At 43.8% G+C, this 27325-nt stretch overlaps 34 non-coding genes across 34 annotated transcripts; all 34 read left to right on the top strand.

Moving 5' to 3' along the window:
- The first annotated feature begins 508 nt into the window (after nt 1-508).
- TRNAG-UCC (transfer RNA glycine (anticodon UCC)) lies at nt 509-580 on the top strand. The gene has a single exon. It is a non-coding gene; the product is annotated as a tRNA-Gly (tRNA).
- Nucleotides 581-1490: 910 nt separating this feature from the next.
- On the top strand, nt 1491-1562 carry TRNAM-CAU (transfer RNA methionine (anticodon CAU)). The gene has a single exon. It is a non-coding gene; the product is annotated as a tRNA-Met (tRNA).
- Nucleotides 1563-2108: 546 nt separating this feature from the next.
- Nucleotides 2109-2180, top strand: TRNAG-CCC (transfer RNA glycine (anticodon CCC)). The gene has a single exon. It is a non-coding gene; the product is annotated as a tRNA-Gly (tRNA).
- Nucleotides 2181-3084: 904 nt separating this feature from the next.
- Nucleotides 3085-3156, top strand: TRNAM-CAU (transfer RNA methionine (anticodon CAU)). The gene has a single exon. It is a non-coding gene; the product is annotated as a tRNA-Met (tRNA).
- Nucleotides 3157-3703: 547 nt separating this feature from the next.
- Nucleotides 3704-3775, top strand: TRNAG-UCC (transfer RNA glycine (anticodon UCC)). The gene has a single exon. It is a non-coding gene; the product is annotated as a tRNA-Gly (tRNA).
- A 910-nt stretch (nt 3776-4685) lies between these two features.
- On the top strand, nt 4686-4757 carry TRNAM-CAU (transfer RNA methionine (anticodon CAU)). The gene has a single exon. It is a non-coding gene; the product is annotated as a tRNA-Met (tRNA).
- Nucleotides 4758-5303: 546 nt separating this feature from the next.
- TRNAG-CCC (transfer RNA glycine (anticodon CCC)) lies at nt 5304-5375 on the top strand. Its single transcript has one exon. It is a non-coding gene; the product is annotated as a tRNA-Gly (tRNA).
- A 904-nt stretch (nt 5376-6279) lies between these two features.
- TRNAM-CAU (transfer RNA methionine (anticodon CAU)) lies at nt 6280-6351 on the top strand. The gene has a single exon. It is a non-coding gene; the product is annotated as a tRNA-Met (tRNA).
- Nucleotides 6352-6898: 547 nt separating this feature from the next.
- Nucleotides 6899-6970, top strand: TRNAG-UCC (transfer RNA glycine (anticodon UCC)). Its single transcript has one exon. It is a non-coding gene; the product is annotated as a tRNA-Gly (tRNA).
- Nucleotides 6971-7880: 910 nt separating this feature from the next.
- On the top strand, nt 7881-7952 carry TRNAM-CAU (transfer RNA methionine (anticodon CAU)). Its single transcript has one exon. It is a non-coding gene; the product is annotated as a tRNA-Met (tRNA).
- Nucleotides 7953-8498: 546 nt separating this feature from the next.
- Nucleotides 8499-8570, top strand: TRNAG-CCC (transfer RNA glycine (anticodon CCC)). The gene has a single exon. It is a non-coding gene; the product is annotated as a tRNA-Gly (tRNA).
- A 905-nt stretch (nt 8571-9475) lies between these two features.
- Nucleotides 9476-9547, top strand: TRNAM-CAU (transfer RNA methionine (anticodon CAU)). Its single transcript has one exon. It is a non-coding gene; the product is annotated as a tRNA-Met (tRNA).
- Nucleotides 9548-10094: 547 nt separating this feature from the next.
- TRNAG-UCC (transfer RNA glycine (anticodon UCC)) lies at nt 10095-10166 on the top strand. The gene has a single exon. It is a non-coding gene; the product is annotated as a tRNA-Gly (tRNA).
- A 910-nt stretch (nt 10167-11076) lies between these two features.
- TRNAM-CAU (transfer RNA methionine (anticodon CAU)) lies at nt 11077-11148 on the top strand. Its single transcript has one exon. It is a non-coding gene; the product is annotated as a tRNA-Met (tRNA).
- Nucleotides 11149-11694: 546 nt separating this feature from the next.
- Nucleotides 11695-11766, top strand: TRNAG-CCC (transfer RNA glycine (anticodon CCC)). The gene has a single exon. It is a non-coding gene; the product is annotated as a tRNA-Gly (tRNA).
- A 904-nt stretch (nt 11767-12670) lies between these two features.
- TRNAM-CAU (transfer RNA methionine (anticodon CAU)) lies at nt 12671-12742 on the top strand. Its single transcript has one exon. It is a non-coding gene; the product is annotated as a tRNA-Met (tRNA).
- Nucleotides 12743-13289: 547 nt separating this feature from the next.
- On the top strand, nt 13290-13361 carry TRNAG-UCC (transfer RNA glycine (anticodon UCC)). The gene has a single exon. It is a non-coding gene; the product is annotated as a tRNA-Gly (tRNA).
- A 910-nt stretch (nt 13362-14271) lies between these two features.
- On the top strand, nt 14272-14343 carry TRNAM-CAU (transfer RNA methionine (anticodon CAU)). Its single transcript has one exon. It is a non-coding gene; the product is annotated as a tRNA-Met (tRNA).
- Nucleotides 14344-14889: 546 nt separating this feature from the next.
- On the top strand, nt 14890-14961 carry TRNAG-CCC (transfer RNA glycine (anticodon CCC)). Its single transcript has one exon. It is a non-coding gene; the product is annotated as a tRNA-Gly (tRNA).
- Nucleotides 14962-15866: 905 nt separating this feature from the next.
- TRNAM-CAU (transfer RNA methionine (anticodon CAU)) lies at nt 15867-15938 on the top strand. Its single transcript has one exon. It is a non-coding gene; the product is annotated as a tRNA-Met (tRNA).
- Nucleotides 15939-16485: 547 nt separating this feature from the next.
- On the top strand, nt 16486-16557 carry TRNAG-UCC (transfer RNA glycine (anticodon UCC)). Its single transcript has one exon. It is a non-coding gene; the product is annotated as a tRNA-Gly (tRNA).
- A 910-nt stretch (nt 16558-17467) lies between these two features.
- TRNAM-CAU (transfer RNA methionine (anticodon CAU)) lies at nt 17468-17539 on the top strand. Its single transcript has one exon. It is a non-coding gene; the product is annotated as a tRNA-Met (tRNA).
- Nucleotides 17540-18085: 546 nt separating this feature from the next.
- On the top strand, nt 18086-18157 carry TRNAG-CCC (transfer RNA glycine (anticodon CCC)). The gene has a single exon. It is a non-coding gene; the product is annotated as a tRNA-Gly (tRNA).
- Nucleotides 18158-19062: 905 nt separating this feature from the next.
- On the top strand, nt 19063-19134 carry TRNAM-CAU (transfer RNA methionine (anticodon CAU)). The gene has a single exon. It is a non-coding gene; the product is annotated as a tRNA-Met (tRNA).
- A 547-nt stretch (nt 19135-19681) lies between these two features.
- TRNAG-UCC (transfer RNA glycine (anticodon UCC)) lies at nt 19682-19753 on the top strand. Its single transcript has one exon. It is a non-coding gene; the product is annotated as a tRNA-Gly (tRNA).
- Nucleotides 19754-20663: 910 nt separating this feature from the next.
- On the top strand, nt 20664-20735 carry TRNAM-CAU (transfer RNA methionine (anticodon CAU)). The gene has a single exon. It is a non-coding gene; the product is annotated as a tRNA-Met (tRNA).
- A 546-nt stretch (nt 20736-21281) lies between these two features.
- TRNAG-CCC (transfer RNA glycine (anticodon CCC)) lies at nt 21282-21353 on the top strand. Its single transcript has one exon. It is a non-coding gene; the product is annotated as a tRNA-Gly (tRNA).
- Nucleotides 21354-22257: 904 nt separating this feature from the next.
- On the top strand, nt 22258-22329 carry TRNAM-CAU (transfer RNA methionine (anticodon CAU)). Its single transcript has one exon. It is a non-coding gene; the product is annotated as a tRNA-Met (tRNA).
- Nucleotides 22330-22876: 547 nt separating this feature from the next.
- Nucleotides 22877-22948, top strand: TRNAG-UCC (transfer RNA glycine (anticodon UCC)). The gene has a single exon. It is a non-coding gene; the product is annotated as a tRNA-Gly (tRNA).
- A 910-nt stretch (nt 22949-23858) lies between these two features.
- TRNAM-CAU (transfer RNA methionine (anticodon CAU)) lies at nt 23859-23930 on the top strand. The gene has a single exon. It is a non-coding gene; the product is annotated as a tRNA-Met (tRNA).
- Nucleotides 23931-24476: 546 nt separating this feature from the next.
- On the top strand, nt 24477-24548 carry TRNAG-CCC (transfer RNA glycine (anticodon CCC)). Its single transcript has one exon. It is a non-coding gene; the product is annotated as a tRNA-Gly (tRNA).
- Nucleotides 24549-25452: 904 nt separating this feature from the next.
- Nucleotides 25453-25524, top strand: TRNAM-CAU (transfer RNA methionine (anticodon CAU)). Its single transcript has one exon. It is a non-coding gene; the product is annotated as a tRNA-Met (tRNA).
- A 547-nt stretch (nt 25525-26071) lies between these two features.
- Nucleotides 26072-26143, top strand: TRNAG-UCC (transfer RNA glycine (anticodon UCC)). Its single transcript has one exon. It is a non-coding gene; the product is annotated as a tRNA-Gly (tRNA).
- Nucleotides 26144-27053: 910 nt separating this feature from the next.
- On the top strand, nt 27054-27125 carry TRNAM-CAU (transfer RNA methionine (anticodon CAU)). Its single transcript has one exon. It is a non-coding gene; the product is annotated as a tRNA-Met (tRNA).
- The last annotated feature ends 200 nt before the right edge of the window (nt 27126-27325 follow it).

The raw sequence follows: 27325 nt of genomic DNA on the forward strand, positions 1-27325 counted from the left end.
TCCACGCTGCCAGCAAGGAAAAGCACAAGCTTGTGCCAGCTATGTGAGAAAATACTTGTCAAATATCTGTGTCTGCTGAAATACAAGAGAGGGATCATCAAATGATCCACCCTGTACTTTGAAAGTAAAGACACACAATAATAAGCATAAATGACTGGTGGGACCTTCAAACACTTTTATGGGCAGGCTTTGAATTTCATTCTTTCCTTTTTGTTCTGCTCTTATCTATCTCCTGGGCATTTAATTGAATGTTCTGTATTTCTCTTCCCTGTTTTGCTTCCCATGCTGCCTCTATATATTCTTATCTATTATTTGTAATGCAGCTTTCCATTCTTCTCTTCTGCACAGCTTTGTCCTTGGTTTCAATCCCAGTTCCTTACCCTCTGCAAAAAACTTTCTATTGCTTTTCATGTTGGTATCTAAACCAAATGCACCATTGAAGCTGGTGCAAGATAGTCATTGAACTCAGGATCCTAATGTTAAGAACCGAGAGCGCACAGATCAGAGGGCGTTGGTGGTATAGTGGTGAGCATAGCTGCCTTCCAAGCAGTTGACCCGGGTTCGATTCCCGGCCAACGCAGTACAAATACTTATATATTCTGCAAGCAGGATATATTTTAATGCAACATGTCACAAAATGGAAATATAATGAACAGATTAATCAGCCGTTATATAAAAAATAAACAAATATGTAGGCAAGCATCTCAATCGCCCCTTCTGCTATATTCATTGTCCTAATATATGATAAGTTTCATAAAGCAGAGTCACCACTCACATGTGCTGGTAAAAAATATTTACAGTGGGCAGACAATGAAAGGGCTGAGGCCCGACCACACATTATAACTCCAGCATCTCTATGTTAAAAACCATTTCCTAGGCAATATCTAGCCTCTGAAAACAATATGCAAGATCCATCGATAAATCTGGTGAAAGTCGCCAACATTTTGTGCATACTTGTGCCCTCACCTGAATGTAGCGCCACCTTGTAGACGTCGGAGGTAACTGCAGCTCAAAAAATGTTTCATCAGAGGGCAAGTTTAGAGGAATCCAAAAGGCAGATGTCCATGGAAAGAGCCCCCGACTGCAGCAGGAAGGTTGGATGCTTCAAATTTGCATAGTTTCCAGTCCAACGTCCTCTCATGTACCGAACGCTCCCAAACGCTCAAAAGCCTTACACCGGGCAAGCCCTCACCGGGTAGATCTCTGGCTCCCAGGTAAAGCCAAATCCTGAGCATGCTAGCACTAGGATCACAGAGAGAGAGAGACAGAGAGTGTTGGAGAGCTGCTGTCTTGATAAAGGCCTGAAACGGCTAGTGCGTAAGAGGGTCTGGACTATCAGTTATGACTGATTGTGAGAGGGGAAGATGAAGATTTTCTGCACCCAGCATGCCTTGCGATATAATTAGGCAAATGAGGTGAGAGCCCGACCAATGCCACTTCACTCCGCTGAATGCCTCCTCATCTGCATAAAGAGATCACCTTCATGAACGAGCAGAGTGGCGCAGCGGAAGCGTGCTGGGCCCATAACCCAGAGGTCGATGGATCGAAACCATCCTCTGCTAATTTTGCTTGACTTTCCTTCCAAGGACCAAGCTGTCATTTCCACACTGCCAGAAAGGAAAAGCGCAAGCTTGTGCCAGCTATGTGAGAAAAGACTTCTCAACTATCTGTGTCTGTGTAATACAAGAGTGTTCGTGAAAGGATCAACCCTGTACTTTGAAAGTAAAGACACACAACTATAACCATAAATGACTGGTGGGAGCTTCACACAACTTTCTGGGCATGCTTTGAATTTCATTCTTCCCTTTTTTTTCTGCTCTTATCTATCTCCTGGGCATTTCATGGAATGTTCTCTCTTTCTCTTCCCTGCTTTGCTTCCCATGCTGCCTATATATGCTGATTTCTACTTTTTGTACTGTTGCATTTCATTTCTTCTCTTCTGCACAACTTTGTCCTTGGTTTCAATCCCCAGTTCCTTACCCTCTGCAAAAAACGTTCTACTACTTCTCATGTTGGTATCGAAACCAAATGCACCATTGAAGCTGTTGCAAGATAGTCATTGATTTCGGGAACGTAATATTTAGAACCGAGAGCACACACATCAGAGGGCGTTGGTGGTATAGTGGTGAGCATAGCTGCTTCCCAAGCAGTTGACCCGGGTTCGATTCCCGGCCAACGCAGTGAAAATGCTTATATATTCTGCAAGCAGGACATATTTTAATGCAACAGGTCTCAAAATGGAAATTTCATGAACAGATTAATCAGCCATATATAAAAAAATAAACAAATACATAGGCAAACATCTCAATCGCACCTTCTGATACATTCATTGTCCTAATATATGATAAGTTTTATAAAGCAGAGTCACAACTCACATGTGCTGGTAATAAATATGTTACAGTGGGCAAACAATGGAAGGGCTGAGGCCCGACCAGACATTATAACTCCAACATCTCTATGTTAAAAAGCATTTCTAGGCAATATCTAGCCTCTGAAAAAAATATGCAAGATCCACCGATAAATCTGGCAAAAGTCCCTAACATTTTGTGCATACTTGTGCACTTACCAGAATGTAGCGCCACCTTGTAGCTGTCGAAGGTAATTGCTGCTCACAAAATGTTTTATCAGAAGGCAAGTTGAGAGGAATCCTAGAGGCAGATGTCCATGGAAAGAGCCGCTCACTGCAGCAGGAATGTTGGATGCTTCAAATTCGCAGAGTTTCCTGTCCAACGTCCACTCACGTCCCGAACGCTCCCAAACGCTCAAAAGCCTCACACCGGGCAAGCCCTCACCGGGTAGATCTCTGGCTCCCAGGTAAAGCCAAATCCTGAGCATGCTAGTGCTAGGATCACAGAGAGAGAGAGAGAGGGTTCATGACATGCTGTCTTGATAAAGGTCTGAAACGGCTAGTGCCTAAGAGTGTCTGACTTTCAGTTATGACTGATTGTGAGAGGGGAAGATGAAGTTTTTCTGTACCCAGCATGCCTTGCAATATACTTAGGCAAATGAGGTGAGAGCCGTACCAATCCCACGCTACTCTGCTTAATGCTCCCTATCTGCATAAAAAGAACACTTTCACAACAGAGCAGAGTGGCGCAGCGGAAGCGTGCTGGGCCCATAACCCAGAGGTCGATGGATCGAAACCATCCTCTGCTAATTTTGCTTGACTTTCCTTCCAAGGACCAAGCTGTCATTTCCACGCTGCCAGCAAGGAAAAGCACAAGCTTGTGCCAGCTATGTGAGAAAATACTTGTCAAATATCTGTGTCTGCTGAAATACAAGAGAGGGATCATCAAATGATCCACCCTGTACTTTGAAAGTAAAGACACACAATAATAAGCATAAATGACTGGTGGGACCTTCAAACACTTTTATGGGCAGGCTTTGAATTTCATTCTTTCCTTTTTGTTCTGCTCTTATCTATCTCCTGGGCATTTAATTGAATGTTCTGTATTTCTCTTCCCTGTTTTGCTTCCCATGCTGCCTCTATATATTCTTATCTATTATTTGTAATGCAGCTTTCCATTCTTCTCTTCTGCACAGCTTTGTCCTTGGTTTCAATCCCAGTTCCTTACCCTCTGCAAAAAACTTTCTATTGCTTTTCATGTTGGTATCTAAACCAAATGCACCATTGAAGCTGGTGCAAGATAGTCATTGAACTCAGGATCCTAATGTTAAGAACCGAGAGCGCACAGATCAGAGGGCGTTGGTGGTATAGTGGTGAGCATAGCTGCCTTCCAAGCAGTTGACCCGGGTTCGATTCCCGGCCAACGCAGTACAAATACTTATATATTCTGCAAGCAGGATATATTTTAATGCAACATGTCACAAAATGGAAATATAATGAACAGATTAATCAGCCGTTATATAAAAAATAAACAAATATGTAGGCAAGCATCTCAATCGCCCCTTCTGCTATATTCATTGTCCTAATATATGATAAGTTTCATAAAGCAGAGTCACCACTCACATGTGCTGGTAAAAAATATTTACAGTGGGCAGACAATGAAAGGGCTGAGGCCCGACCACACATTATAACTCCAGCATCTCTATGTTAAAAACCATTTCCTAGGCAATATCTAGCCTCTGAAAACAATATGCAAGATCCATCGATAAATCTGGTGAAAGTCGCCAACATTTTGTGCATACTTGTGCCCTCACCTGAATGTAGCGCCACCTTGTAGACGTCGGAGGTAACTGCAGCTCAAAAAATGTTTCATCAGAGGGCAAGTTTAGAGGAATCCAAAAGGCAGATGTCCATGGAAAGAGCCCCCGACTGCAGCAGGAAGGTTGGATGCTTCAAATTTGCATAGTTTCCAGTCCAACGTCCTCTCATGTACCGAACGCTCCCAAACGCTCAAAAGCCTTACACCGGGCAAGCCCTCACCGGGTAGATCTCTGGCTCCCAGGTAAAGCCAAATCCTGAGCATGCTAGCACTAGGATCACAGAGAGAGAGAGACAGAGAGTGTTGGAGAGCTGCTGTCTTGATAAAGGCCTGAAACGGCTAGTGCGTAAGAGGGTCTGGACTATCAGTTATGACTGATTGTGAGAGGGGAAGATGAAGATTTTCTGCACCCAGCATGCCTTGCGATATAATTAGGCAAATGAGGTGAGAGCCCGACCAATGCCACTTCACTCCGCTGAATGCCTCCTCATCTGCATAAAGAGATCACCTTCATGAACGAGCAGAGTGGCGCAGCGGAAGCGTGCTGGGCCCATAACCCAGAGGTCGATGGATCGAAACCATCCTCTGCTAATTTTGCTTGACTTTCCTTCCAAGGACCAAGCTGTCATTTCCACACTGCCAGAAAGGAAAAGCGCAAGCTTGTGCCAGCTATGTGAGAAAAGACTTCTCAACTATCTGTGTCTGTGTAATACAAGAGTGTTCGTGAAAGGATCAACCCTGTACTTTGAAAGTAAAGACACACAACTATAACCATAAATGACTGGTGGGAGCTTCACACAACTTTCTGGGCATGCTTTGAATTTCATTCTTCCCTTTTTTTTCTGCTCTTATCTATCTCCTGGGCATTTCATGGAATGTTCTCTCTTTCTCTTCCCTGCTTTGCTTCCCATGCTGCCTATATATGCTGATTTCTACTTTTTGTACTGTTGCATTTCATTTCTTCTCTTCTGCACAACTTTGTCCTTGGTTTCAATCCCCAGTTCCTTACCCTCTGCAAAAAACGTTCTACTACTTCTCATGTTGGTATCGAAACCAAATGCACCATTGAAGCTGTTGCAAGATAGTCATTGATTTCGGGAACGTAATATTTAGAACCGAGAGCACACACATCAGAGGGCGTTGGTGGTATAGTGGTGAGCATAGCTGCTTCCCAAGCAGTTGACCCGGGTTCGATTCCCGGCCAACGCAGTGAAAATGCTTATATATTCTGCAAGCAGGACATATTTTAATGCAACAGGTCTCAAAATGGAAATTTCATGAACAGATTAATCAGCCATATATAAAAAAATAAACAAATACATAGGCAAACATCTCAATCGCACCTTCTGATACATTCATTGTCCTAATATATGATAAGTTTTATAAAGCAGAGTCACAACTCACATGTGCTGGTAATAAATATGTTACAGTGGGCAAACAATGGAAGGGCTGAGGCCCGACCAGACATTATAACTCCAACATCTCTATGTTAAAAAGCATTTCTAGGCAATATCTAGCCTCTGAAAAAAATATGCAAGATCCACCGATAAATCTGGCAAAAGTCCCTAACATTTTGTGCATACTTGTGCACTTACCAGAATGTAGCGCCACCTTGTAGCTGTCGAAGGTAATTGCTGCTCACAAAATGTTTTATCAGAAGGCAAGTTGAGAGGAATCCTAGAGGCAGATGTCCATGGAAAGAGCCGCTCACTGCAGCAGGAATGTTGGATGCTTCAAATTCGCAGAGTTTCCTGTCCAACGTCCACTCACGTCCCGAACGCTCCCAAACGCTCAAAAGCCTCACACCGGGCAAGCCCTCACCGGGTAGATCTCTGGCTCCCAGGTAAAGCCAAATCCTGAGCATGCTAGTGCTAGGATCACAGAGAGAGAGAGAGAGGGTTCATGACATGCTGTCTTGATAAAGGTCTGAAACGGCTAGTGCCTAAGAGTGTCTGACTTTCAGTTATGACTGATTGTGAGAGGGGAAGATGAAGTTTTTCTGTACCCAGCATGCCTTGCAATATACTTAGGCAAATGAGGTGAGAGCCGTACCAATCCCACGCTACTCTGCTTAATGCTCCCTATCTGCATAAAAAGAACACTTTCACAACAGAGCAGAGTGGCGCAGCGGAAGCGTGCTGGGCCCATAACCCAGAGGTCGATGGATCGAAACCATCCTCTGCTAATTTTGCTTGACTTTCCTTCCAAGGACCAAGCTGTCATTTCCACGCTGCCAGCAAGGAAAAGCACAAGCTTGTGCCAGCTATGTGAGAAAATACTTGTCAAATATCTGTGTCTGCTGAAATACAAGAGAGGGATCATCAAATGATCCACCCTGTACTTTGAAAGTAAAGACACACAATAATAAGCATAAATGACTGGTGGGACCTTCAAACACTTTTATGGGCAGGCTTTGAATTTCATTCTTTCCTTTTTGTTCTGCTCTTATCTATCTCCTGGGCATTTAATTGAATGTTCTGTATTTCTCTTCCCTGTTTTGCTTCCCATGCTGCCTCTATATATTCTTATCTATTATTTGTAATGCAGCTTTCCATTCTTCTCTTCTGCACAGCTTTGTCCTTGGTTTCAATCCCAGTTCCTTACCCTCTGCAAAAAACTTTCTATTGCTTTTCATGTTGGTATCTAAACCAAATGCACCATTGAAGCTGGTGCAAGATAGTCATTGAACTCAGGATCCTAATGTTAAGAACCGAGAGCGCACAGATCAGAGGGCGTTGGTGGTATAGTGGTGAGCATAGCTGCCTTCCAAGCAGTTGACCCGGGTTCGATTCCCGGCCAACGCAGTACAAATACTTATATATTCTGCAAGCAGGATATATTTTAATGCAACATGTCACAAAATGGAAATATAATGAACAGATTAATCAGCCGTTATATAAAAAATAAACAAATATGTAGGCAAGCATCTCAATCGCCCCTTCTGCTATATTCATTGTCCTAATATATGATAAGTTTCATAAAGCAGAGTCACCACTCACATGTGCTGGTAAAAAATATTTACAGTGGGCAGACAATGAAAGGGCTGAGGCCCGACCACACATTATAACTCCAGCATCTCTATGTTAAAAACCATTTCCTAGGCAATATCTAGCCTCTGAAAACAATATGCAAGATCCATCGATAAATCTGGTGAAAGTCGCCAACATTTTGTGCATACTTGTGCCCTCACCTGAATGTAGCGCCACCTTGTAGACGTCGGAGGTAACTGCAGCTCAAAAAATGTTTCATCAGAGGGCAAGTTTAGAGGAATCCAAAAGGCAGATGTCCATGGAAAGAGCCCCCGACTGCAGCAGGAAGGTTGGATGCTTCAAATTTGCATAGTTTCCAGTCCAACGTCCTCTCATGTACCGAACGCTCCCAAACGCTCAAAAGCCTTACACCGGGCAAGCCCTCACCGGGTAGATCTCTGGCTCCCAGGTAAAGCCAAATCCTGAGCATGCTAGCACTAGGATCACAGAGAGAGAGAGACAGAGAGTGTTGGAGAGCTGCTGTCTTGATAAAGGCCTGAAACGGCTAGTGCGTAAGAGGGTCTGGACTATCAGTTATGACTGATTGTGAGAGGGGAAGATGAAGATTTTCTGCACCCAGCATGCCTTGCGATATAATTAGGCAAATGAGGTGAGAGCCCGACCAATGCCACTTCACTCCGCTGAATGCCTCCTCATCTGCATAAAGAGATCACCTTCATGAACGAGCAGAGTGGCGCAGCGGAAGCGTGCTGGGCCCATAACCCAGAGGTCGATGGATCGAAACCATCCTCTGCTAATTTTGCTTGACTTTCCTTCCAAGGACCAAGCTGTCATTTCCACACTGCCAGAAAGGAAAAGCGCAAGCTTGTGCCAGCTATGTGAGAAAAGACTTCTCAACTATCTGTGTCTGTGTAATACAAGAGTGTTCGTGAAAGGATCAACCCTGTACTTTGAAAGTAAAGACACACAACTATAACCATAAATGACTGGTGGGAGCTTCACACAACTTTCTGGGCATGCTTTGAATTTCATTCTTCCCTTTTTTTTCTGCTCTTATCTATCTCCTGGGCATTTCATGGAATGTTCTCTCTTTCTCTTCCCTGCTTTGCTTCCCATGCTGCCTATATATGCTGATTTCTACTTTTTGTACTGTTGCATTTCATTTCTTCTCTTCTGCACAACTTTGTCCTTGGTTTCAATCCCCAGTTCCTTACCCTCTGCAAAAAACGTTCTACTACTTCTCATGTTGGTATCGAAACCAAATGCACCATTGAAGCTGTTGCAAGATAGTCATTGATTTCGGGAACGTAATATTTAGAACCGAGAGCACACACATCAGAGGGCGTTGGTGGTATAGTGGTGAGCATAGCTGCTTCCCAAGCAGTTGACCCGGGTTCGATTCCCGGCCAACGCAGTGAAAATGCTTATATATTCTGCAAGCAGGACATATTTTAATGCAACATGTCTCAAAATGGAAATTTCATGAACAGATTAATCAGCCATATATAAAAAAATAAACAAATACATAGGCAAACATCTCAATCGCACCTTCTGATACATTCATTGTCCTAATATATGATAAGTTTTATAAAGCAGAGTCACAACTCACATGTGCTGGTAATAAATATGTTACAGTGGGCAAACAATGGAAGGGGCTGAGGCCCGACCAGACATTATAACTCCAACATCTCTATGTTAAAAAGCATTTCTAGGCAATATCTAGCCTCTGAAAAAAATATGCAAGATCCACCGATAAATCTGGCAAAAGTCCCTAACATTTTGTGCATACTTGTGCACTTACCAGAATGTAGCGCCACCTTGTAGCTGTCGAAGGTAATTGCTGCTCACAAAATGTTTTATCAGAAGGCAAGTTGAGAGGAATCCTAGAGGCAGATGTCCATGGAAAGAGCCGCTCACTGCAGCAGGAATGTTGGATGCTTCAAATTCGCAGAGTTTCCTGTCCAACGTCCACTCACGTCCCGAACGCTCCCAAACGCTCAAAAGCCTCACACCGGGCAAGCCCTCACCGGGTAGATCTCTGGCTCCCAGGTAAAGCCAAATCCTGAGCATGCTAGTGCTAGGATCACAGAGAGAGAGAGAGAGGGTTCATGACATGCTGTCTTGATAAAGGTCTGAAACGGCTAGTGCCTAAGAGTGTCTGACTTTCAGTTATGACTGATTGTGAGAGGGGAAGATGAAGTTTTTCTGTACCCAGCATGCCTTGCAATATACTTAGGCAAATGAGGTGAGAGCCGTACCAATCCCACGCTACTCTGCTTAATGCTCCCTATCTGCATAAAAAGAACACTTTCACAACAGAGCAGAGTGGCGCAGCGGAAGCGTGCTGGGCCCATAACCCAGAGGTCGATGGATCGAAACCATCCTCTGCTAATTTTGCTTGACTTTCCTTCCAAGGACCAAGCTGTCATTTCCACGCTGCCAGCAAGGAAAAGCACAAGCTTGTGCCAGCTATGTGAGAAAATACTTGTCAAATATCTGTGTCTGCTGAAATACAAGAGAGGGATCATCAAATGATCCACCCTGTACTTTGAAAGTAAAGACACACAATAATAAGCATAAATGACTGGTGGGACCTTCAAACACTTTTATGGGCAGGCTTTGAATTTCATTCTTTCCTTTTTGTTCTGCTCTTATCTATCTCCTGGGCATTTAATTGAATGTTCTGTATTTCTCTTCCCTGTTTTGCTTCCCATGCTGCCTCTATATATTCTTATCTATTATTTGTAATGCAGCTTTCCATTCTTCTCTTCTGCACAGCTTTGTCCTTGGTTTCAATCCCAGTTCCTTACCCTCTGCAAAAAACTTTCTATTGCTTTTCATGTTGGTATCTAAACCAAATGCACCATTGAAGCTGGTGCAAGATAGTCATTGAACTCAGGATCCTAATGTTAAGAACCGAGAGCGCACAGATCAGAGGGCGTTGGTGGTATAGTGGTGAGCATAGCTGCCTTCCAAGCAGTTGACCCGGGTTCGATTCCCGGCCAACGCAGTACAAATACTTATATATTCTGCAAGCAGGATATATTTTAATGCAACATGTCACAAAATGGAAATATAATGAACAGATTAATCAGCCGTTATATAAAAAATAAACAAATATGTAGGCAAGCATCTCAATCGCCCCTTCTGCTATATTCATTGTCCTAATATATGATAAGTTTCATAAAGCAGAGTCACCACTCACATGTGCTGGTAAAAAATATTTACAGTGGGCAGACAATGAAAGGGCTGAGGCCCGACCACACATTATAACTCCAGCATCTCTATGTTAAAAACCATTTCCTAGGCAATATCTAGCCTCTGAAAACAATATGCAAGATCCATCGATAAATCTGGTGAAAGTCGCCAACATTTTGTGCATACTTGTGCCCTCACCTGAATGTAGCGCCACCTTGTAGACGTCGGAGGTAACTGCAGCTCAAAAAATGTTTCATCAGAGGGCAAGTTTAGAGGAATCCAAAAGGCAGATGTCCATGGAAAGAGCCCCCGACTGCAGCAGGAAGGTTGGATGCTTCAAATTTGCATAGTTTCCAGTCCAACGTCCTCTCATGTACCGAACGCTCCCAAACGCTCAAAAGCCTTACACCGGGCAAGCCCTCACCGGGTAGATCTCTGGCTCCCAGGTAAAGCCAAATCCTGAGCATGCTAGCACTAGGATCACAGAGAGAGAGAGACAGAGAGTGTTGGAGAGCTGCTGTCTTGATAAAGGCCTGAAACGGCTAGTGCGTAAGAGGGTCTGGACTATCAGTTATGACTGATTGTGAGAGGGGAAGATGAAGATTTTCTGCACCCAGCATGCCTTGCGATATAATTAGGCAAATGAGGTGAGAGCCCGACCAATGCCACTTCACTCCGCTGAATGCCTCCTCATCTGCATAAAGAGATCACCTTCATGAACGAGCAGAGTGGCGCAGCGGAAGCGTGCTGGGCCCATAACCCAGAGGTCGATGGATCGAAACCATCCTCTGCTAATTTTGCTTGACTTTCCTTCCAAGGACGAAGCTGTCATTTCCACACTGCCAGAAAGGAAAAGCGCAAGCTTGTGCCAGCTATGTGAGAAAAGACTTCTCAACTATCTGTGTCTGTGTAATACAAGAGTGTTCGTGAAAGGATCAACCCTGTACTTTGAAAGTAAAGACACACAACTATAACCATAAATGACTGGTGGGAGCTTCACACAACTTTCTGGGCATGCTTTGAATTTCATTCTTCCCTTTTTTTTCTGCTCTTATCTATCTCCTGGGCATTTCATGGAATGTTCTCTCTTTCTCTTCCCTGCTTTGCTTCCCATGCTGCCTATATATGCTGATTTCTACTTTTTGTACTGTTGCATTTCATTTCTTCTCTTCTGCACAACTTTGTCCTTGGTTTCAATCCCCAGTTCCTTACCCTCTGCAAAAAACGTTCTACTACTTCTCATGTTGGTATCGAAACCAAATGCACCATTGAAGCTGTTGCAAGATAGTCATTGATTTCGGGAACGTAATATTTAGAACCGAGAGCACACACATCAGAGGGCGTTGGTGGTATAGTGGTGAGCATAGCTGCTTCCCAAGCAGTTGACCCGGGTTCGATTCCCGGCCAACGCAGTGAAAATGCTTATATATTCTGCAAGCAGGACATATTTTAATGCAACAGGTCTCAAAATGGAAATTTCATGAACAGATTAATCAGCCATATATAAAAAAATAAACAAATACATAGGCAAACATCTCAATCGCACCTTCTGATACATTCATTGTCCTAATATATGATAAGTTTTATAAAGCAGAGTCACAACTCACATGTGCTGGTAATAAATATGTTACAGTGGGCAAACAATGGAAGGGCTGAGGCCCGACCAGACATTATAACTCCAACATCTCTATGTTAAAAAGCATTTCTAGGCAATATCTAGCCTCTGAAAAAAATATGCAAGATCCACCGATAAATCTGGCAAAAGTCCCTAACATTTTGTGCATACTTGTGCACTTACCAGAATGTAGCGCCACCTTGTAGCTGTCGAAGGTAATTGCTGCTCACAAAATGTTTTATCAGAAGGCAAGTTGAGAGGAATCCTAGAGGCAGATGTCCATGGAAAGAGCCGCTCACTGCAGCAGGAATGTTGGATGCTTCAAATTCGCAGAGTTTCCTGTCCAACGTCCACTCACGTCCCGAACGCTCCCAAACGCTCAAAAGCCTCACACCGGGCAAGCCCTCACCGGGTAGATCTCTGGCTCCCAGGTAAAGCCAAATCCTGAGCATGCTAGTGCTAGGATCACAGAGAGAGAGAGAGAGGGTTCATGACATGCTGTCTTGATAAAGGTCTGAAACGGCTAGTGCCTAAGAGTGTCTGACTTTCAGTTATGACTGATTGTGAGAGGGGAAGATGAAGTTTTTCTGTACCCAGCATGCCTTGCAATATACTTAGGCAAATGAGGTGAGAGCCGTACCAATCCCACGCTACTCTGCTTAATGCTCCCTATCTGCATAAAAAGAACACTTTCACAACAGAGCAGAGTGGCGCAGCGGAAGCGTGCTGGGCCCATAACCCAGAGGTCGATGGATCGAAACCATCCTCTGCTAATTTTGCTTGACTTTCCTTCCAAGGACCAAGCTGTCATTTCCACGCTGCCAGCAAGGAAAAGCACAAGCTTGTGCCAGCTATGTGAGAAAATACTTGTCAAATATCTGTGTCTGCTGAAATACAAGAGAGGGATCATCAAATGATCCACCCTGTACTTTGAAAGTAAAGACACACAATAATAAGCATAAATGACTGGTGGGACCTTCAAACACTTTTATGGGCAGGCTTTGAATTTCATTCTTTCCTTTTTGTTCTGCTCTTATCTATCTCCTGGGCATTTAATTGAATGTTCTGTATTTCTCTTCCCTGTTTTGCTTCCCATGCTGCCTCTATATATTCTTATCTATTATTTGTAATGCAGCTTTCCATTCTTCTCTTCTGCACAGCTTTGTCCTTGGTTTCAATCCCAGTTCCTTACCCTCTGCAAAAAACTTTCTATTGCTTTTCATGTTGGTATCTAAACCAAATGCACCATTGAAGCTGGTGCAAGATAGTCATTGAACTCAGGATCCTAATGTTAAGAACCGAGAGCGCACAGATCAGAGGGCGTTGGTGGTATAGTGGTGAGCATAGCTGCCTTCCAAGCAGTTGACCCGGGTTCGATTCCCGGCCAACGCAGTACAAATACTTATATATTCTGCAAGCAGGATATATTTTAATGCAACATGTCACAAAATGGAAATATAATGAACAGATTAATCAGCCGTTATATAAAAAATAAACAAATATGTAGGCAAGCATCTCAATCGCCCCTTCTGCTATATTCATTGTCCTAATATATGATAAGTTTCATAAAGCAGAGTCACCACTCACATGTGCTGGTAAAAAATATTTACAGTGGGCAGACAATGAAAGGGCTGAGGCCCGACCACACATTATAACTCCAGCATCTCTATGTTAAAAACCATTTCCTAGGCAATATCTAGCCTCTGAAAACAATATGCAAGATCCATCGATAAATCTGGTGAAAGTCGCCAACATTTTGTGCATACTTGTGCCCTCACCTGAATGTAGCGCCACCTTGTAGACGTCGGAGGTAACTGCAGCTCAAAAAATGTTTCATCAGAGGGCAAGTTTAGAGGAATCCAAAAGGCAGATGTCCATGGAAAGAGCCCCCGACTGCAGCAGGAAGGTTGGATGCTTCAAATTTGCATAGTTTCCAGTCCAACGTCCTCTCATGTACCGAACGCTCCCAAACGCTCAAAAGCCTTACACCGGGCAAGCCCTCACCGGGTAGATCTCTGGCTCCCAGGTAAAGCCAAATCCTGAGCATGCTAGCACTAGGATCACAGAGAGAGAGAGACAGAGAGTGTTGGAGAGCTGCTGTCTTGATAAAGGCCTGAAACGGCTAGTGCGTAAGAGGGTCTGGACTATCAGTTATGACTGATTGTGAGAGGGGAAGATGAAGATTTTCTGCACCCAGCATGCCTTGCGATATAATTAGGCAAATGAGGTGAGAGCCCGACCAATGCCACTTCACTCCGCTGAATGCCTCCTCATCTGCATAAAGAGATCACCTTCATGAACGAGCAGAGTGGCGCAGCGGAAGCGTGCTGGGCCCATAACCCAGAGGTCGATGGATCGAAACCATCCTCTGCTAATTTTGCTTGACTTTCCTTCCAAGGACCAAGCTGTCATTTCCACACTGCCAGAAAGGAAAAGCGCAAGCTTGTGCCAGCTATGTGAGAAAAGACTTCTCAACTATCTGTGTCTGTGTAATACAAGAGTGTTCGTGAAAGGATCAACCCTGTACTTTGAAAGTAAAGACACACAACTATAACCATAAATGACTGGTGGGAGCTTCACACAACTTTCTGGGCATGCTTTGAATTTCATTCTTCCCTTTTTTTTCTGCTCTTATCTATCTCCTGGGCATTTCATGGAATGTTCTCTCTTTCTCTTCCCTGCTTTGCTTCCCATGCTGCCTATATATGCTGATTTCTACTTTTTGTACTGTTGCATTTCATTTCTTCTCTTCTGCACAACTTTGTCCTTGGTTTCAATCCCCAGTTCCTTACCCTCTGCAAAAAACGTTCTACTACTTCTCATGTTGGTATCGAAACCAAATGCACCATTGAAGCTGTTGCAAGATAGTCATTGATTTCGGGAACGTAATATTTAGAACCGAGAGCACACACATCAGAGGGCGTTGGTGGTATAGTGGTGAGCATAGCTGCTTCCCAAGCAGTTGACCCGGGTTCGATTCCCGGCCAACGCAGTGAAAATGCTTATATATTCTGCAAGCAGGACATATTTTAATGCAACATGTCTCAAAATGGAAATTTCATGAACAGATTAATCAGCCATATATAAAAAAATAAACAAATACATAGGCAAACATCTCAATCGCACCTTCTGATACATTCATTGTCCTAATATATGATAAGTTTTATAAAGCAGAGTCACAACTCACATGTGCTGGTAATAAATATGTTACAGTGGGCAAACAATGGAAGGGGCTGAGGCCCGACCAGACATTATAACTCCAACATCTCTATGTTAAAAAGCATTTCTAGGCAATATCTAGCCTCTGAAAAAAATATGCAAGATCCACCGATAAATCTGGCAAAAGTCCCTAACATTTTGTGCATACTTGTGCACTTACCAGAATGTAGCGCCACCTTGTAGCTGTCGAAGGTAATTGCTGCTCACAAAATGTTTTATCAGAAGGCAAGTTGAGAGGAATCCTAGAGGCAGATGTCCATGGAAAGAGCCGCTCACTGCAGCAGGAATGTTGGATGCTTCAAATTCGCAGAGTTTCCTGTCCAACGTCCACTCACGTCCCGAACGCTCCCAAACGCTCAAAAGCCTCACACCGGGCAAGCCCTCACCGGGTAGATCTCTGGCTCCCAGGTAAAGCCAAATCCTGAGCATGCTAGTGCTAGGATCACAGAGAGAGAGAGAGAGGGTTCATGACATGCTGTCTTGATAAAGGTCTGAAACGGCTAGTGCCTAAGAGTGTCTGACTTTCAGTTATGACTGATTGTGAGAGGGGAAGATGAAGTTTTTCTGTACCCAGCATGCCTTGCAATATACTTAGGCAAATGAGGTGAGAGCCGTACCAATCCCACGCTACTCTGCTTAATGCTCCCTATCTGCATAAAAAGAACACTTTCACAACAGAGCAGAGTGGCGCAGCGGAAGCGTGCTGGGCCCATAACCCAGAGGTCGATGGATCGAAACCATCCTCTGCTAATTTTGCTTGACTTTCCTTCCAAGGACCAAGCTGTCATTTCCACGCTGCCAGCAAGGAAAAGCACAAGCTTGTGCCAGCTATGTGAGAAAATACTTGTCAAATATCTGTGTCTGCTGAAATACAAGAGAGGGATCATCAAATGATCCACCCTGTACTTTGAAAGTAAAGACACACAATAATAAGCATAAATGACTGGTGGGACCTTCAAACACTTTTATGGGCAGGCTTTGAATTTCATTCTTTCCTTTTTGTTCTGCTCTTATCTATCTCCTGGGCATTTAATTGAATGTTCTGTATTTCTCTTCCCTGTTTTGCTTCCCATGCTGCCTCTATATATTCTTATCTATTATTTGTAATGCAGCTTTCCATTCTTCTCTTCTGCACAGCTTTGTCCTTGGTTTCAATCCCAGTTCCTTACCCTCTGCAAAAAACTTTCTATTGCTTTTCATGTTGGTATCTAAACCAAATGCACCATTGAAGCTGGTGCAAGATAGTCATTGAACTCAGGATCCTAATGTTAAGAACCGAGAGCGCACAGATCAGAGGGCGTTGGTGGTATAGTGGTGAGCATAGCTGCCTTCCAAGCAGTTGACCCGGGTTCGATTCCCGGCCAACGCAGTACAAATACTTATATATTCTGCAAGCAGGATATATTTTAATGCAACATGTCACAAAATGGAAATATAATGAACAGATTAATCAGCCGTTATATAAAAAATAAACAAATATGTAGGCAAGCATCTCAATCGCCCCTTCTGCTATATTCATTGTCCTAATATATGATAAGTTTCATAAAGCAGAGTCACCACTCACATGTGCTGGTAAAAAATATTTACAGTGGGCAGACAATGAAAGGGCTGAGGCCCGACCACACATTATAACTCCAGCATCTCTATGTTAAAAACCATTTCCTAGGCAATATCTAGCCTCTGAAAACAATATGCAAGATCCATCGATAAATCTGGTGAAAGTCGCCAACATTTTGTGCATACTTGTGCCCTCACCTGAATGTAGCGCCACCTTGTAGACGTCGGAGGTAACTGCAGCTCAAAAAATGTTTCATCAGAGGGCAAGTTTAGAGGAATCCAAAAGGCAGATGTCCATGGAAAGAGCCCCCGACTGCAGCAGGAAGGTTGGATGCTTCAAATTTGCATAGTTTCCAGTCCAACGTCCTCTCATGTACCGAACGCTCCCAAACGCTCAAAAGCCTTACACCGGGCAAGCCCTCACCGGGTAGATCTCTGGCTCCCAGGTAAAGCCAAATCCTGAGCATGCTAGCACTAGGATCACAGAGAGAGAGAGACAGAGAGTGTTGGAGAGCTGCTGTCTTGATAAAGGCCTGAAACGGCTAGTGCGTAAGAGGGTCTGGACTATCAGTTATGACTGATTGTGAGAGGGGAAGATGAAGATTTTCTGCACCCAGCATGCCTTGCGATATAATTAGGCAAATGAGGTGAGAGCCCGACCAATGCCACTTCACTCCGCTGAATGCCTCCTCATCTGCATAAAGAGATCACCTTCATGAACGAGCAGAGTGGCGCAGCGGAAGCGTGCTGGGCCCATAACCCAGAGGTCGATGGATCGAAACCATCCTCTGCTAATTTTGCTTGACTTTCCTTCCAAGGACCAAGCTGTCATTTCCACACTGCCAGAAAGGAAAAGCGCAAGCTTGTGCCAGCTATGTGAGAAAAGACTTCTCAACTATCTGTGTCTGTGTAATACAAGAGTGTTCGTGAAAGGATCAACCCTGTACTTTGAAAGTAAAGACACACAACTATAACCATAAATGACTGGTGGGAGCTTCACACAACTTTCTGGGCATGCTTTGAATTTCATTCTTCCCTTTTTTTTCTGCTCTTATCTATCTCCTGGGCATTTCATGGAATGTTCTCTCTTTCTCTTCCCTGCTTTGCTTCCCATGCTGCCTATATATGCTGATTTCTACTTTTTGTACTGTTGCATTTCATTTCTTCTCTTCTGCACAACTTTGTCCTTGGTTTCAATCCCCAGTTCCTTACCCTCTGCAAAAAACGTTCTACTACTTCTCATGTTGGTATCGAAACCAAATGCACCATTGAAGCTGTTGCAAGATAGTCATTGATTTCGGGAACGTAATATTTAGAACCGAGAGCACACACATCAGAGGGCGTTGGTGGTATAGTGGTGAGCATAGCTGCTTCCCAAGCAGTTGACCCGGGTTCGATTCCCGGCCAACGCAGTGAAAATGCTTATATATTCTGCAAGCAGGACATATTTTAATGCAACATGTCTCAAAATGGAAATTTCATGAACAGATTAATCAGCCATATATAAAAAAATAAACAAATACATAGGCAAACATCTCAATCGCACCTTCTGATACATTCATTGTCCTAATATATGATAAGTTTTATAAAGCAGAGTCACAACTCACATGTGCTGGTAATAAATATGTTACAGTGGGCAAACAATGGAAGGGGCTGAGGCCCGACCAGACATTATAACTCCAACATCTCTATGTTAAAAAGCATTTCTAGGCAATATCTAGCCTCTGAAAAAAATATGCAAGATCCACCGATAAATCTGGCAAAAGTCCCTAACATTTTGTGCATACTTGTGCACTTACCAGAATGTAGCGCCACCTTGTAGCTGTCGAAGGTAATTGCTGCTCACAAAATGTTTTATCAGAAGGCAAGTTGAGAGGAATCCTAGAGGCAGATGTCCATGGAAAGAGCCGCTCACTGCAGCAGGAATGTTGGATGCTTCAAATTCGCAGAGTTTCCTGTCCAACGTCCACTCACGTCCCGAACGCTCCCAAACGCTCAAAAGCCTCACACCGGGCAAGCCCTCACCGGGTAGATCTCTGGCTCCCAGGTAAAGCCAAATCCTGAGCATGCTAGTGCTAGGATCACAGAGAGAGAGAGAGAGGGTTCATGACATGCTGTCTTGATAAAGGTCTGAAACGGCTAGTGCCTAAGAGTGTCTGACTTTCAGTTATGACTGATTGTGAGAGGGGAAGATGAAGTTTTTCTGTACCCAGCATGCCTTGCAATATACTTAGGCAAATGAGGTGAGAGCCGTACCAATCCCACGCTACTCTGCTTAATGCTCCCTATCTGCATAAAAAGAACACTTTCACAACAGAGCAGAGTGGCGCAGCGGAAGCGTGCTGGGCCCATAACCCAGAGGTCGATGGATCGAAACCATCCTCTGCTAATTTTGCTTGACTTTCCTTCCAAGGACCAAGCTGTCATTTCCACGCTGCCAGCAAGGAAAAGCACAAGCTTGTGCCAGCTATGTGAGAAAATACTTGTCAAATATCTGTGTCTGCTGAAATACAAGAGAGGGATCATCAAATGATCCACCCTGTACTTTGAAAGTAAAGACACACAATAATAAGCATAAATGACTGGTGGGACCTTCAAACACTTTTATGGGCAGGCTTTGAATTTCATTCTTTCCTTTTTGTTCTGCTCTTATCTATCTCCTGGGCATTTAATTGAATGTTCTGTATTTCTCTTCCCTGTTTTGCTTCCCATGCTGCCTCTATATATTCTTATCTATTATTTGTAATGCAGCTTTCCATTCTTCTCTTCTGCACAGCTTTGTCCTTGGTTTCAATCCCAGTTCCTTACCCTCTGCAAAAAACTTTCTATTGCTTTTCATGTTGGTATCTAAACCAAATGCACCATTGAAGCTGGTGCAAGATAGTCATTGAACTCAGGATCCTAATGTTAAGAACCGAGAGCGCACAGATCAGAGGGCGTTGGTGGTATAGTGGTGAGCATAGCTGCCTTCCAAGCAGTTGACCCGGGTTCGATTCCCGGCCAACGCAGTACAAATACTTATATATTCTGCAAGCAGGATATATTTTAATGCAACATGTCACAAAATGGAAATATAATGAACAGATTAATCAGCCGTTATATAAAAAATAAACAAATATGTAGGCAAGCATCTCAATCGCCCCTTCTGCTATATTCATTGTCCTAATATATGATAAGTTTCATAAAGCAGAGTCACCACTCACATGTGCTGGTAAAAAATATTTACAGTGGGCAGACAATGAAAGGGCTGAGGCCCGACCACACATTATAACTCCAGCATCTCTATGTTAAAAACCATTTCCTAGGCAATATCTAGCCTCTGAAAACAATATGCAAGATCCATCGATAAATCTGGTGAAAGTCGCCAACATTTTGTGCATACTTGTGCCCTCACCTGAATGTAGCGCCACCTTGTAGACGTCGGAGGTAACTGCAGCTCAAAAAATGTTTCATCAGAGGGCAAGTTTAGAGGAATCCAAAAGGCAGATGTCCATGGAAAGAGCCCCCGACTGCAGCAGGAAGGTTGGATGCTTCAAATTTGCATAGTTTCCAGTCCAACGTCCTCTCATGTACCGAACGCTCCCAAACGCTCAAAAGCCTTACACCGGGCAAGCCCTCACCGGGTAGATCTCTGGCTCCCAGGTAAAGCCAAATCCTGAGCATGCTAGCACTAGGATCACAGAGAGAGAGAGACAGAGAGTGTTGGAGAGCTGCTGTCTTGATAAAGGCCTGAAACGGCTAGTGCGTAAGAGGGTCTGGACTATCAGTTATGACTGATTGTGAGAGGGGAAGATGAAGATTTTCTGCACCCAGCATGCCTTGCGATATAATTAGGCAAATGAGGTGAGAGCCCGACCAATGCCACTTCACTCCGCTGAATGCCTCCTCATCTGCATAAAGAGATCACCTTCATGAACGAGCAGAGTGGCGCAGCGGAAGCGTGCTGGGCCCATAACCCAGAGGTCGATGGATCGAAACCATCCTCTGCTAATTTTGCTTGACTTTCCTTCCAAGGACCAAGCTGTCATTTCCACACTGCCAGAAAGGAAAAGCGCAAGCTTGTGCCAGCTATGTGAGAAAAGACTTCTCAACTATCTGTGTCTGTGTAATACAAGAGTGTTCGTGAAAGGATCAACCCTGTACTTTGAAAGTAAAGACACACAACTATAACCATAAATGACTGGTGGGAGCTTCACACAACTTTCTGGGCATGCTTTGAATTTCATTCTTCCCTTTTTTTTCTGCTCTTATCTATCTCCTGGGCATTTCATGGAATGTTCTCTCTTTCTCTTCCCTGCTTTGCTTCCCATGCTGCCTATATATGCTGATTTCTACTTTTTGTACTGTTGCATTTCATTTCTTCTCTTCTGCACAACTTTGTCCTTGGTTTCAATCCCCAGTTCCTTACCCTCTGCAAAAAACGTTCTACTACTTCTCATGTTGGTATCGAAACCAAATGCACCATTGAAGCTGTTGCAAGATAGTCATTGATTTCGGGAACGTAATATTTAGAACCGAGAGCACACACATCAGAGGGCGTTGGTGGTATAGTGGTGAGCATAGCTGCTTCCCAAGCAGTTGACCCGGGTTCGATTCCCGGCCAACGCAGTGAAAATGCTTATATATTCTGCAAGCAGGACATATTTTAATGCAACATGTCTCAAAATGGAAATTTCATGAACAGATTAATCAGCCATATATAAAAAAATAAACAAATACATAGGCAAACATCTCAATCGCACCTTCTGATACATTCATTGTCCTAATATATGATAAGTTTTATAAAGCAGAGTCACAACTCACATGTGCTGGTAATAAATATGTTACAGTGGGCAAACAATGGAAGGGCTGAGGCCCGACCAGACATTATAACTCCAACATCTCTATGTTAAAAAGCATTTCTAGGCAATATCTAGCCTCTGAAAAAAATATGCAAGATCCACCGATAAATCTGGCAAAAGTCCCTAACATTTTGTGCATACTTGTGCACTTACCAGAATGTAGCGCCACCTTGTAGCTGTCGAAGGTAATTGCTGCTCACAAAATGTTTTATCAGAAGGCAAGTTGAGAGGAATCCTAGAGGCAGATGTCCATGGAAAGAGCCGCTCACTGCAGCAGGAATGTTGGATGCTTCAAATTCGCAGAGTTTCCTGTCCAACGTCCACTCACGTCCCGAACGCTCCCAAACGCTCAAAAGCCTCACACCGGGCAAGCCCTCACCGGGTAGATCTCTGGCTCCCAGGTAAAGCCAAATCCTGAGCATGCTAGTGCTAGGATCACAGAGAGAGAGAGAGAGGGTTCATGACATGCTGTCTTGATAAAGGTCTGAAACGGCTAGTGCCTAAGAGTGTCTGACTTTCAGTTATGACTGATTGTGAGAGGGGAAGATGAAGTTTTTCTGTACCCAGCATGCCTTGCAATATACTTAGGCAAATGAGGTGAGAGCCGTACCAATCCCACGCTACTCTGCTTAATGCTCCCTATCTGCATAAAAAGAACACTTTCACAACAGAGCAGAGTGGCGCAGCGGAAGCGTGCTGGGCCCATAACCCAGAGGTCGATGGATCGAAACCATCCTCTGCTAATTTTGCTTGACTTTCCTTCCAAGGACCAAGCTGTCATTTCCACGCTGCCAGCAAGGAAAAGCACAAGCTTGTGCCAGCTATGTGAGAAAATACTTGTCAAATATCTGTGTCTGCTGAAATACAAGAGAGGGATCATCAAATGATCCACCCTGTACTTTGAAAGTAAAGACACACAATAATAAGCATAAATGACTGGTGGGACCTTCAAACACTTTTATGGGCAGGCTTTGAATTTCATTCTTTCCTTTTTGTTCTGCTCTTATCTATCTCCTGGGCATTTAATTGAATGTTCTGTATTTCTCTTCCCTGTTTTGCTTCCCATGCTGCCTCTATATATTCTTATCTATTATTTGTAATGCAGCTTTCCATTCTTCTCTTCTGCACAGCTTTGTCCTTGGTTTCAATCCCAGTTCCTTACCCTCTGCAAAAAACTTTCTATTGCTTTTCATGTTGGTATCTAAACCAAATGCACCATTGAAGCTGGTGCAAGATAGTCATTGAACTCAGGATCCTAATGTTAAGAACCGAGAGCGCACAGATCAGAGGGCGTTGGTGGTATAGTGGTGAGCATAGCTGCCTTCCAAGCAGTTGACCCGGGTTCGATTCCCGGCCAACGCAGTACAAATACTTATATATTCTGCAAGCAGGATATATTTTAATGCAACATGTCACAAAATGGAAATATAATGAACAGATTAATCAGCCGTTATATAAAAAATAAACAAATATGTAGGCAAGCATCTCAATCGCCCCTTCTGCTATATTCATTGTCCTAATATATGATAAGTTTCATAAAGCAGAGTCACCACTCACATGTGCTGGTAAAAAATATTTACAGTGGGCAGACAATGAAAGGGCTGAGGCCCGACCACACATTATAACTCCAGCATCTCTATGTTAAAAACCATTTCCTAGGCAATATCTAGCCTCTGAAAACAATATGCAAGATCCATCGATAAATCTGGTGAAAGTCGCCAACATTTTGTGCATACTTGTGCCCTCACCTGAATGTAGCGCCACCTTGTAGACGTCGGAGGTAACTGCAGCTCAAAAAATGTTTCATCAGAGGGCAAGTTTAGAGGAATCCAAAAGGCAGATGTCCATGGAAAGAGCCCCCGACTGCAGCAGGAAGGTTGGATGCTTCAAATTTGCATAGTTTCCAGTCCAACGTCCTCTCATGTACCGAACGCTCCCAAACGCTCAAAAGCCTTACACCGGGCAAGCCCTCACCGGGTAGATCTCTGGCTCCCAGGTAAAGCCAAATCCTGAGCATGCTAGCACTAGGATCACAGAGAGAGAGAGACAGAGAGTGTTGGAGAGCTGCTGTCTTGATAAAGGCCTGAAACGGCTAGTGCGTAAGAGGGTCTGGACTATCAGTTATGACTGATTGTGAGAGGGGAAGATGAAGATTTTCTGCACCCAGCATGCCTTGCGATATAATTAGGCAAATGAGGTGAGAGCCCGACCAATGCCACTTCACTCCGCTGAATGCCTCCTCATCTGCATAAAGAGATCACCTTCATGAACGAGCAGAGTGGCGCAGCGGAAGCGTGCTGGGCCCATAACCCAGAGGTCGATGGATCGAAACCATCCTCTGCTAATTTTGCTTGACTTTCCTTCCAAGGACCAAGCTGTCATTTCCACACTGCCAGAAAGGAAAAGCGCAAGCTTGTGCCAGCTATGTGAGAAAAGACTTCTCAACTATCTGTGTCTGTGTAATACAAGAGTGTTCGTGAAAGGATCAACCCTGTACTTTGAAAGTAAAGACACACAACTATAACCATAAATGACTGGTGGGAGCTTCACACAACTTTCTGGGCATGCTTTGAATTTCATTCTTCCCTTTTTTTTCTGCTCTTATCTATCTCCTGGGCATTTCATGGAATGTTCTCTCTTTCTCTTCCCTGCTTTGCTTCCCATGCTGCCTATATATGCTGATTTCTACTTTTTGTACTGTTGCATTTCATTTCTTCTCTTCTGCACAACTTTGTCCTTGGTTTCAATCCCCAGTTCCTTACCCTCTGCAAAAAACGTTCTACTACTTCTCATGTTGGTATCGAAACCAAATGCACCATTGAAGCTGTTGCAAGATAGTCATTGATTTCGGGAACGTAATATTTAGAACCGAGAGCACACACATCAGAGGGCGTTGGTGGTATAGTGGTGAGCATAGCTGCTTCCCAAGCAGTTGACCCGGGTTCGATTCCCGGCCAACGCAGTGAAAATGCTTATATATTCTGCAAGCAGGACATATTTTAATGCAACAGGTCTCAAAATGGAAATTTCATGAACAGATTAATCAGCCATATATAAAAAAATAAACAAATACATAGGCAAACATCTCAATCGCACCTTCTGATACATTCATTGTCCTAATATATGATAAGTTTTATAAAGCAGAGTCACAACTCACATGTGCTGGTAATAAATATGTTACAGTGGGCAAACAATGGAAGGGCTGAGGCCCGACCAGACATTATAACTCCAACATCTCTATGTTAAAAAGCATTTCTAGGCAATATCTAGCCTCTGAAAAAAATATGCAAGATCCACCGATAAATCTGGCAAAAGTCCCTAACATTTTGTGCATACTTGTGCACTTACCAGAATGTAGCGCCACCTTGTAGCTGTCGAAGGTAATTGCTGCTCACAAAATGTTTTATCAGAAGGCAAGTTGAGAGGAATCCTAGAGGCAGATGTCCATGGAAAGAGCCGCTCACTGCAGCAGGAATGTTGGATGCTTCAAATTCGCAGAGTTTCCTGTCCAACGTCCACTCACGTCCCGAACGCTCCCAAACGCTCAAAAGCCTCACACCGGGCAAGCCCTCACCGGGTAGATCTCTGGCTCCCAGGTAAAGCCAAATCCTGAGCATGCTAGTGCTAGGATCACAGAGAGAGAGAGAGAGGGTTCATGACATGCTGTCTTGATAAAGGTCTGAAACGGCTAGTGCCTAAGAGTGTCTGACTTTCAGTTATGACTGATTGTGAGAGGGGAAGATGAAGTTTTTCTGTACCCAGCATGCCTTGCAATATACTTAGGCAAATGAGGTGAGAGCCGTACCAATCCCACGCTACTCTGCTTAATGCTCCCTATCTGCATAAAAAGAACACTTTCACAACAGAGCAGAGTGGCGCAGCGGAAGCGTGCTGGGCCCATAACCCAGAGGTCGATGGATCGAAACCATCCTCTGCTAATTTTGCTTGACTTTCCTTCCAAGGACCAAGCTGTCATTTCCACGCTGCCAGCAAGGAAAAGCACAAGCTTGTGCCAGCTATGTGAGAAAATACTTGTCAAATATCTGTGTCTGCTGAAATACAAGAGAGGGATCATCAAATGATCCACCCTGTACTTTGAAAGTAAAGACACACAATAATAAGCATAAATGACTGGTGGGACCTTCAAACACTTTTATGGGCAGGCTTTGAATTTCATTCTTTCCTTTTTGTTCTGCTCTTATCTATCTCCTGGGCATTTAATTGAATGTTCTGTATTTCTCTTCCCTGTTTTGCTTCCCATGCTGCCTCTATATATTCTTATCTATTATTTGTAATGCAGCTTTCCATTCTTCTCTTCTGCACAGCTTTGTCCTTGGTTTCAATCCCAGTTCCTTACCCTCTGCAAAAAACTTTCTATTGCTTTTCATGTTGGTATCTAAACCAAATGCACCATTGAAGCTGGTGCAAGATAGTCATTGAACTCAGGATCCTAATGTTAAGAACCGAGAGCGCACAGATCAGAGGGCGTTGGTGGTATAGTGGTGAGCATAGCTGCCTTCCAAGCAGTTGACCCGGGTTCGATTCCCGGCCAACGCAGTACAAATACTTATATATTCTGCAAGCAGGATATATTTTAATGCAACATGTCACAAAATGGAAATATAATGAACAGATTAATCAGCCGTTATATAAAAAATAAACAAATATGTAGGCAAGCATCTCAATCGCCCCTTCTGCTATATTCATTGTCCTAATATATGATAAGTTTCATAAAGCAGAGTCACCACTCACATGTGCTGGTAAAAAATATTTACAGTGGGCAGACAATGAAAGGGCTGAGGCCCGACCACACATTATAACTCCAGCATCTCTATGTTAAAAACCATTTCCTAGGCAATATCTAGCCTCTGAAAACAATATGCAAGATCCATCGATAAATCTGGTGAAAGTCGCCAACATTTTGTGCATACTTGTGCCCTCACCTGAATGTAGCGCCACCTTGTAGACGTCGGAGGTAACTGCAGCTCAAAAAATGTTTCATCAGAGGGCAAGTTTAGAGGAATCCAAAAGGCAGATGTCCATGGAAAGAGCCCCCGACTGCAGCAGGAAGGTTGGATGCTTCAAATTTGCATAGTTTCCAGTCCAACGTCCTCTCATGTACCGAACGCTCCCAAACGCTCAAAAGCCTTACACCGGGCAAGCCCTCACCGGGTAGATCTCTGGCTCCCAGGTAAAGCCAAATCCTGAGCATGCTAGCACTAGGATCACAGAGAGAGAGAGACAGAGAGTGTTGGAGAGCTGCTGTCTTGATAAAGGCCTGAAACGGCTAGTGCGTAAGAGGGTCTGGACTATCAGTTATGACTGATTGTGAGAGGGGAAGATGAAGATTTTCTGCACCCAGCATGCCTTGCGATATAATTAGGCAAATGAGGTGAGAGCCCGACCAATGCCACTTCACTCCGCTGAATGCCTCCTCATCTGCATAAAGAGATCACCTTCATGAACGAGCAGAGTGGCGCAGCGGAAGCGTGCTGGGCCCATAACCCAGAGGTCGATGGATCGAAACCATCCTCTGCTAATTTTGCTTGACTTTCCTTCCAAGGACCAAGCTGTCATTTCCACACTGCCAGAAAGGAAAAGCGCAAGCTTGTGCCAGCTATGTGAGAAAAGACTTCTCAACTATCTGTGTCTGTGTAATACAAGAGTGTTCGTGAAAGGATCAACCCTGTACTTTGAAAGTAAAGACACACAACTATAACCATAAATGACTGGTGGGAG

Source organism: Lissotriton vulgaris, unplaced genomic scaffold (assembly GCF_964263255.1).
Source record: "Lissotriton vulgaris unplaced genomic scaffold, aLisVul1.2 SCAFFOLD_975, whole genome shotgun sequence".
NCBI classification, from domain to species: Eukaryota; Metazoa; Chordata; class Amphibia; order Caudata; family Salamandridae; genus Lissotriton; species Lissotriton vulgaris.